Source organism: Rhinopithecus bieti, unplaced genomic scaffold (assembly GCF_001698545.2).
Source record: "Rhinopithecus bieti isolate Rb0 unplaced genomic scaffold, ASM169854v2 scaffold_51888, whole genome shotgun sequence".
In the NCBI taxonomy this organism is placed as follows: Eukaryota; Metazoa; Chordata; class Mammalia; order Primates; family Cercopithecidae; genus Rhinopithecus; species Rhinopithecus bieti.
This window is the reverse complement of record NW_016820183.1, coordinates 64298-71600: the sequence shown is the minus strand read 5'-3', so window position 1 is coordinate 71600 and position 7303 is coordinate 64298. Positions and strand designations below refer to the sequence as shown.

At 50.0% G+C, this 7303-nt stretch overlaps 2 pseudogenes; both read left to right on the top strand.

The window, feature by feature from the left end:
* Positions 1 to 2360: 2360 nt before the first annotated feature.
* Positions 2361 to 4656, top strand: LOC108520309 (golgin subfamily A member 2-like; annotated as a pseudogene).
* A 797-nt stretch (positions 4657 to 5453) lies between these two features.
* Positions 5454 to 6383, top strand: LOC108520308 (golgin subfamily A member 2-like; annotated as a pseudogene).
* The last annotated feature ends 920 nt before the right edge of the window (positions 6384 to 7303 follow it).

The following is a 7303-nucleotide window of genomic DNA, read 5'->3' as shown; positions in this document are numbered from 1 at the left end:
AGTCTCAAAATCTTCCTCTTCATCAGATGTTTGCAAAACGTTAGGCCTTTGAGCTTGAATCTGGAGCTGAAAAAAATAAGCACTGTAGGGAAGGAAAGGCAATGTCTGCAAAACATTCCATCTGAAAATCACCTTTTATGAGGGAGTCGGTAAAAGAACTCAGGCAGTTTTATTTTCACCTTGTTATTTTATTTGTTTTCTCCTCAAATTCCCTTTATCATCTTTGTTGTTCTTATGACTCCCTCACCCACCATTAAAAATTGCAAATTGGGCGAGTCCCAGTGGCTCAGTCCTATAACCCCAGCAGTTTGGGAGGATGAGGCAAGAGGACAGCTTGAGGCCAGGGGTTCAAGTCTAACCTGCAGCATAGAAAGGCCCAGTCACGATGAAGACAAATAAATGAAAAAATAAAGTAGTAAATCAATCTGACCCAAGATCACATAATCAGTGGGAAAGATGGGATTTGAGCCCCAGCTCACCCGACTGGAAAAGTGCGCTGCTAGGTCCCCTGTGTTCTATGTATCTTGTTAACCATTGCGGGTCTTCTTGTACTTCTCCTTTAAAACTGGGAACATGTGAGAAAACTCAGCTGCAGACAGTGCTGTACTACACCCAGCATGCCACCAGGAAGTTTGAAGGTGGGAACCTGGGCACCCCGTCATCCCTCAACTTGACACGTTGACAGACCTTTAGGGGAAGTTCTTTGAGCCCCATCTCAATTCCAGAAGAGGCCAAGGATCTGACCAGCCGCCTGCAGTATTTCCAACGGTGTGTGGGAGAGTTGGAGCGGGAGTAGAAGAAGGCGAATAGGGTGAGTCAACCGTCTAACCATACCCTGGCAGCCCGGCTTTCCAGATGGAGGAGTGAGCCTAAAGGTCCCTTCTGCAGGAAGGCATGTCCCACCCGGAAGGCAGCATGGGCCATTTCTCACTGCTTTTGTGTGTGGTCATTAGAGGCAGCCTGGGACTGTGTCGGCTGCTGTGGGTAGGTTGGGGGACACTGTGGGGAGCAAGCACTGGACACGGAGCTTGGAGGCCAAATGCCTGCCCTGCCCTTACCTGACTGTGGCATTGACCAAGTTCTAGGTGGGGTTAGGATACTTGTACCATGAAGATACAGAAGAGTATCTTTAGTATGTTACCATTTGTGTAGAGAGTGGGAACACATGTGTGTGTGTGTCTGTGTGTGTGTGTCTATGTGTGTACTATGAAAATATACATAAAACATGTCTGCAAGGATTCGTAAAAAACTCAGGAGAGGGGAACAGGGTGGCTGGGAGATATTTCCGTTCTGTATTTTCTGAGTTTTGGACTATGCAAATGTACTCTTCAAAAGTGAACACAAGATTATCCCCTTTCTATCTGTGCCTCCACCCCCAGCTGTTAAAGGTGGAGGGCATCCAGGTTCTTGGCGTCTTGAACAAAGAATTGGACAAAACGCACAAACAAAGGAAGGAATGAAGGGATTTATCAAAAATGAAAGCACACTCCAGTGTGGGAGTGCGCCCGAGCACAGGGGCTCAAAGGCCCCATTACAAAATTTTGGGGGAGTTAATGACCCCTTAGAGGATTCCATTGGTTACTTCAGGTATGCCCTATGTAACTGGAGAGGATGAAGTTACAAAGTCATTTACGCGTACGCCCTATGGAGAGGATATTTCCTGTTATAGCTGAAGTGTGAACTGGCCTTACGTTCCCTGCCTCCAGACCCTATTTTCCTGCCTCACAGTGAAAACATGGGCATGGAGAATCAGATATACCTGGATGTTCAGATCCCAGCTCTGTCTGAGTGATCTTGGGCAAGCACTTAACCTCTAATACCCCATGTTTTCATCTACACAATAGAGGTGATAATAGTAACTGTCTCCTATGGTGGTTGTGAGGATTAAATGGGGTTGTTAGCATGATGCCTGGTGAAGCACTCAGTAAAGGTTCAAACAGTGGTAGTCATAACGGTAAGAACGATAGCAATATTCTCTGATCTCTCTGGGCCTCTCTGCTAGCCAGCTACAAATTAGGTCTCTTTTCCTGTCCCTTCTACCCTTACTGAGTTCTTTGAGAAACAAATGAGACCATGGGCTTGGAAATGCCTTGAAAACATGTCAGGCAAGATTGAGAGTGACAAAGTGTTACTTTGGAATAGTCACTGTAGCTGTCATTCCTGCTCAGCCAGCTGCTCCTCTGCCTGCTGTATCCTGACTTTGCATTTCTGTATTTGCAGGACAACAACCAGTTAAGCAGAGACAGAGATGCCCTCAGGCTGAAGTTAGACAAGAACAACTAGGATGGGGGAAGGAGGAATGGGAGGTCTGGGGCCCTTAGCATGGGTGGCGTGCTGCGAGCGGGGGCATGCAGGTGAGCATGGTGAGGTGGTCATACAGGTCTGCATGCGTGCACCGCTAAGCTCTAGTGCCATCCGTGCCCCTCACTCATGCTGTAGATTCGGGCAACTCATGTCTCCTCTCTGGCCTGCCACCTGTGACATTTGATTCCTGGGATCTCTTCCAGTGCCACAGTTCTGTGGTTGTGGGGTGAGGGTAGAGGGTTGATCACCAAAGCAATCCTTTCTATTCTTCATTCATTCCTTTCTCTGCTGCCTCTGGCCATAGCAACAGTAATAAGGAGCTGAAGCAGGAGAACTCAGCTTAGGCAGAGTAGCTTCCAGTTGCGCTGACCCACAAGGCAGGGATGCAGCGTGACTTGGAGGAGCTGAAAAACAAACTGGAGATTGCCGACCTTATGCTTCAGCAGGCAAGAGGCTGTAGCTCCAGGGTAGTGGGAGCCCCATCCAGCTGGGGCCATGGTCTAGGGATCATGCTGGATATGGGGAGGCTCCAGCCAAGAGCTGGAAAATTTGAGTCCTTGTTCTGCTCCTGCCATAGAATCCTCTAGAGACTGCTAAAAATCTACAAACTGAGACCCTGTCATAGGCCTGGGGAATCAGAATCTCAAGGTTAGGGCTTAAATTTTTTTTCTTAAAGCATCATGGATGAAAGCCATTATTTTATAGATTACATTTATATGGCTAGCTCATGAGTCTGTGTATTTTCTTCTGAGGTTCAAGCCAACACTTTCACTATTCCTTGGTAATAAGAGAGAGTTGTGATCATCTTTTTTCTTTTTTCTTTTTTTTGAGATGAGGTCTCACTCTGTGATCCAAGCTGGAGTGTGGTGGTGCTATCTTGGCTCACTGCAACCTCCACCTCCCAGGCTGAAGTCTCAGCCTCTGAAATAACTGGAACTACAGGTGCATGTCACTGCACCTGGCTAATTTGTATTTGTAGAGTCGAGGCTTCGCCATGTTGCCCAGGCCCGTCTAACTCCTGAGCTCAAGGAATCCACCCACTTCAGCCTCCCAAAGTTTTGGGATTACAGACATGAGCCACCATGCCTGGCCTGAGAGCTCTTTAAAATTATTTAATTTTTTGTTTCTAAAGCAAAGCAACTTGACAGAGATCGTTATTGACTGAGTTGTACATGGAGTCTAGCCCTAGCCCATTTAAAGACACTATGTGAAACGGTCTGGGCTCCCCAGATCGAAACTTCTCCCACTTCACCATCCAGTTGTCTAGCTGCTGCGAAGCCCTGGATGCTAACCAGCAGTTACAGCAGGCCATGGAAGAGCGGGCACAGCTGGAAGCATACCTGGGGCCCGTGAGGCTTTGCAGAAGGAGGGACGTGGAAGGATGACAACGCCAGGTGGCCAGGAGTAGGTGAGGACCAGTGACAGCCCTTCCTAACTTCCGTGTCAATTCTCATAGTTGATGGAGTGGCTGCAGTATCTACAAATGGAGAGACCAGTGTGCTGAGTATCTCCATGGAGAGCATGCCGTGTGTGGCAGAGGATGCAGGAGACGTCGGAGCAGGTGAGACCTGACCCTTCAGTCCCTGCCTAAGAGAGGTCACTTGATCATTCTGAGCATCTGTGCAATGGGAGGAACACAGCCAGAAGTGGTCATGGGTCTGGGCTTTGTGGAGGTGGGGGCAGAGAGGGAGATGGTAGCCTGCCCAGCCACCAGCCCCTCTTCTCCAGGGCCCTTTCCCCCTGTGCTTTGGGCAGGTTTGCGCATTGAAGGAGGAGAAGAAGTAGGACCTGCATCAGGTACAGGAGCTGGAGACAAGCTTGGCCGAACTGAAGAACCAGATGGGTGAGCTGGGGTTGGGGTGATTTCAAAGCAGGACTGGCATCAGAGGGCTGTGGGGGCGGCTTAGAATGCCCCAGGGAAGTGGGTGCATGGAAGGACTTTGAGGCAGAGGGAAAGAGGTCTGTGCCAGGAGACGGCAAGTCTTGTCATCTCCATGAGCCTCAGTATCCCCATCAGCAAAGAGGGAGGAGTGCCGATTGTCAGCCACCCACAGTGCTCTCTATCTGAAAGGGGCTTGGAAGATTGGCTACCATCGGGTGCAAGGGATCATTAGCAGGGAGGCCAAGTTTGCAGAGCCTGAGAGGAGCTGTGCACCAAGAGGAGGGTTTTTTGAGAATCCAGAGGCCCTTATTGTCTGCTTCCTTTCTCAGCTGAACCCCTACACTTGGAGCCCCCAGCAGGACCCTCAGAGGTGGAGCAGCAGCTATAAGCTGAGGTCAAGCACCTGTGAAAGGAGCTGGAGAGTCTGGCAGGACAGCTCCAAGCCCAGGTGGAAGCCAGTGAGGGCTTGAGTCACCTGAACCGGGAGCAGTAGAGGCCGCAGGAGCGGAAAGCAGAGCTCTGGGAGGAGCAGGGAGAGGCGCGCAGGTCCTCTGTGCAGAACGACCACACCACCATCAGCCGCGCGGTCTCCCAAAATCGCCAGTTCTAGGAGCAGCTGGCCAAGCTGAAGCAGATAGTAACCCCTGCCCCATCCAATAAGGGCTAGGAGGCGGGCACCAGTCTCTGGGGAAGGGAGGTGCGAGGACAGAGGCAGCTCCAGCCTGGGGGACAGGTGACCCCAGCACCCTCCAGGGCACTGCTGTGACTGTTTCTTGCTTCTTGCCCTCCGAATTTTAGAGGTGGGTAGCCCTGGGTTCCTCCCAGGTCTGAACGTCATCATCCCAGCTAGAGGCGTGGAGCCCCCCAGTCATAAGGAAAGAGACAGTGGTATAAGAGCCTCCTTAGATTCAACCTGAATTCCAACCTCGGCTCCACTGCTCACCACTGAACCACCTTGCATCTCTAAGTCTTGGTTTCTTTCACTTAAAAGGAAGTGAGCTTTTCCTTGCAGAGGGTTTGAGGATTAAATGAGATAATACATGGAAACATTAGGCATGTAGCACACTCAGCAGATGGTGGTTGGCTCCCTCTGCTTTTCCACCAGTCTGTGGCCTACAGTTTAAATGGTGAGAAGAGGATGTGAGATTTGAGGCTGAGGAAAGAGGCATGGGGTTCCAGGCAAGGGAGGCAGTCACTTAGGCCTGGAGCAAGGAGCCAGGGACCTGGGCAGGCCACAGAGCGCCACAGTGCCCTCTCTGCCTTATTAATGGGCCCAGAATCTGGAAGCCAGCCACCAGCTACCCTCATGCCCAGGGTCTTCCTGCAGGTGGAGCTGAAGAGCCAAGAGTCTCAGAATCTGCAGCAGCAGCGAGACCAGTACTTGGGTCACCTGCAGCAGTACCTGGCCACCTTTCAGCAGCTGACCTCCAAGAAGGAGGCGCTGCACAGGCAGTTACTGCTGCAGACCCAGTTCGTGGACCAGCTGCAGCAGCAGGAAGCTCAGGGCAAAGCAGTGGCCAAGATGGCCCACTAAGAGCTGCAGGAGACTCAGGTGAGGGAGTTACTGAGGGTGGGGCCCCGAGGGGGATGACTTGGCAACCTCTGTGCCTTCTCACTCTCTTTCCTGGCCCATTAGGAGCACCTGGAAGCTACCAGCCAGCAGAACCAGAAGCTATGGGCCCAGATGAGCCTCATGGCTCTCCCTGGGAAGGTACAGGGGACCACTCAGAGGAAGAGGCGAGAGCCCCAGGAGGAAAGGGGGACTGTTACCAGCATAGGATTGAGGAGATGGAAGAGACCTTTAGAGCGCTGATCATTACGCTGACAGGGTGTCTGCACTAAGTTCGGCATCAATATGGTGACCTCCTGGGAGCGGGGGACCACCAGGTTGCCTGAGGATGGGTGAATTGGCCCAGGTCAGAAAGGGAGCAGGTCCGAACTCCCACACTGGTGGCTAGTGGGACTGCACCTGAGCAACACTTTGTGAATGGTCAGGATACAAACCAAATCTGGATGCTACTTTTTATTATTGGAGAAGGCAAGGGTGGGGAAGGGGTGGGGATAGAAAGTTTTACTTTGAATTATTTAGTTTTTTTAAAGACTGCGTTGTATTTGTGCTTCTCCCACCTTTTAGCATTTATGGAACATGCTGGCCCACATCCACAGTCAAGACCACTGCCTTTTGTGTGACACATAGTTTGGGTTAATATTTTGTGTAAGAACAGCTGCTTAGGAGTCCAGTCACCCCAACCACAGTGAGGAGGAGGATGTTCACAAAATGGAACCGTCCTGCCAAATAAATGTGGCCCCTGTTGCGCTGTTTTAATTTGGGGTGGGGAAAATAAGCCCTTGCTTGGTGCAAATATTTGTTTCAAATAAAAACCTTTAGATAAAATTCTCAGTTATGTTTCCTTTATGTAATAGGCTGGGACAGTCTCAAAAATCTTCCTCTTCATCAGATGTTTGGAAAACTTTAGGCCTTTGAGCTTGAACCTGGAGCTGAAAAAAATAAGCACTGTAAGGAAGGAAAGGCAATGTCTGCAAAAACATTCCATCTGAAAATCACCTCTTTATGAGGGAGTCAGTAAAAAGAACTCAGGTGGTTTTTATTTGTACGTTGTTCTTTTATTCATTTTCTCTTCAAATTCCCTTTACCATCTTTGTTGTTCTTATGACTCCCTCGCCCTCCATTAAAAATTGTAAATTGGGTGAGTCACAGCAGCTTAATCCTATAACCCCAGCACTTTGGGAGGATGAGGCAAGAGGACAGCTTGAGGCCAGGGGTTCAAGACTAACCTGCAGCATAGGAAGGCCCAGTCACGATGAAAACAAATAAATGAAAAAGTAAAGTAGTAAATCAATCTGACCCAAGATCACATAATCAGTGGGAAAGACAAGATTTCAGCCCCAGCTCACCCGACTGGAAAAGCGCGCTGCTAGGTCCCCTGTGTTCTATATATCTTGTTAACCATTACGGGTCTTCTTGTACTTCTCCTTTAAAACTGGGAACTCGCTGAGCGCGGTGGCTCAAGCCTGTAATCCCAGCACTTTGGGAGGCCGAGACGGGTGGATCATGAGGTCAGGAGATCGAGACCATCCTGGCTAACACGGTGAAAC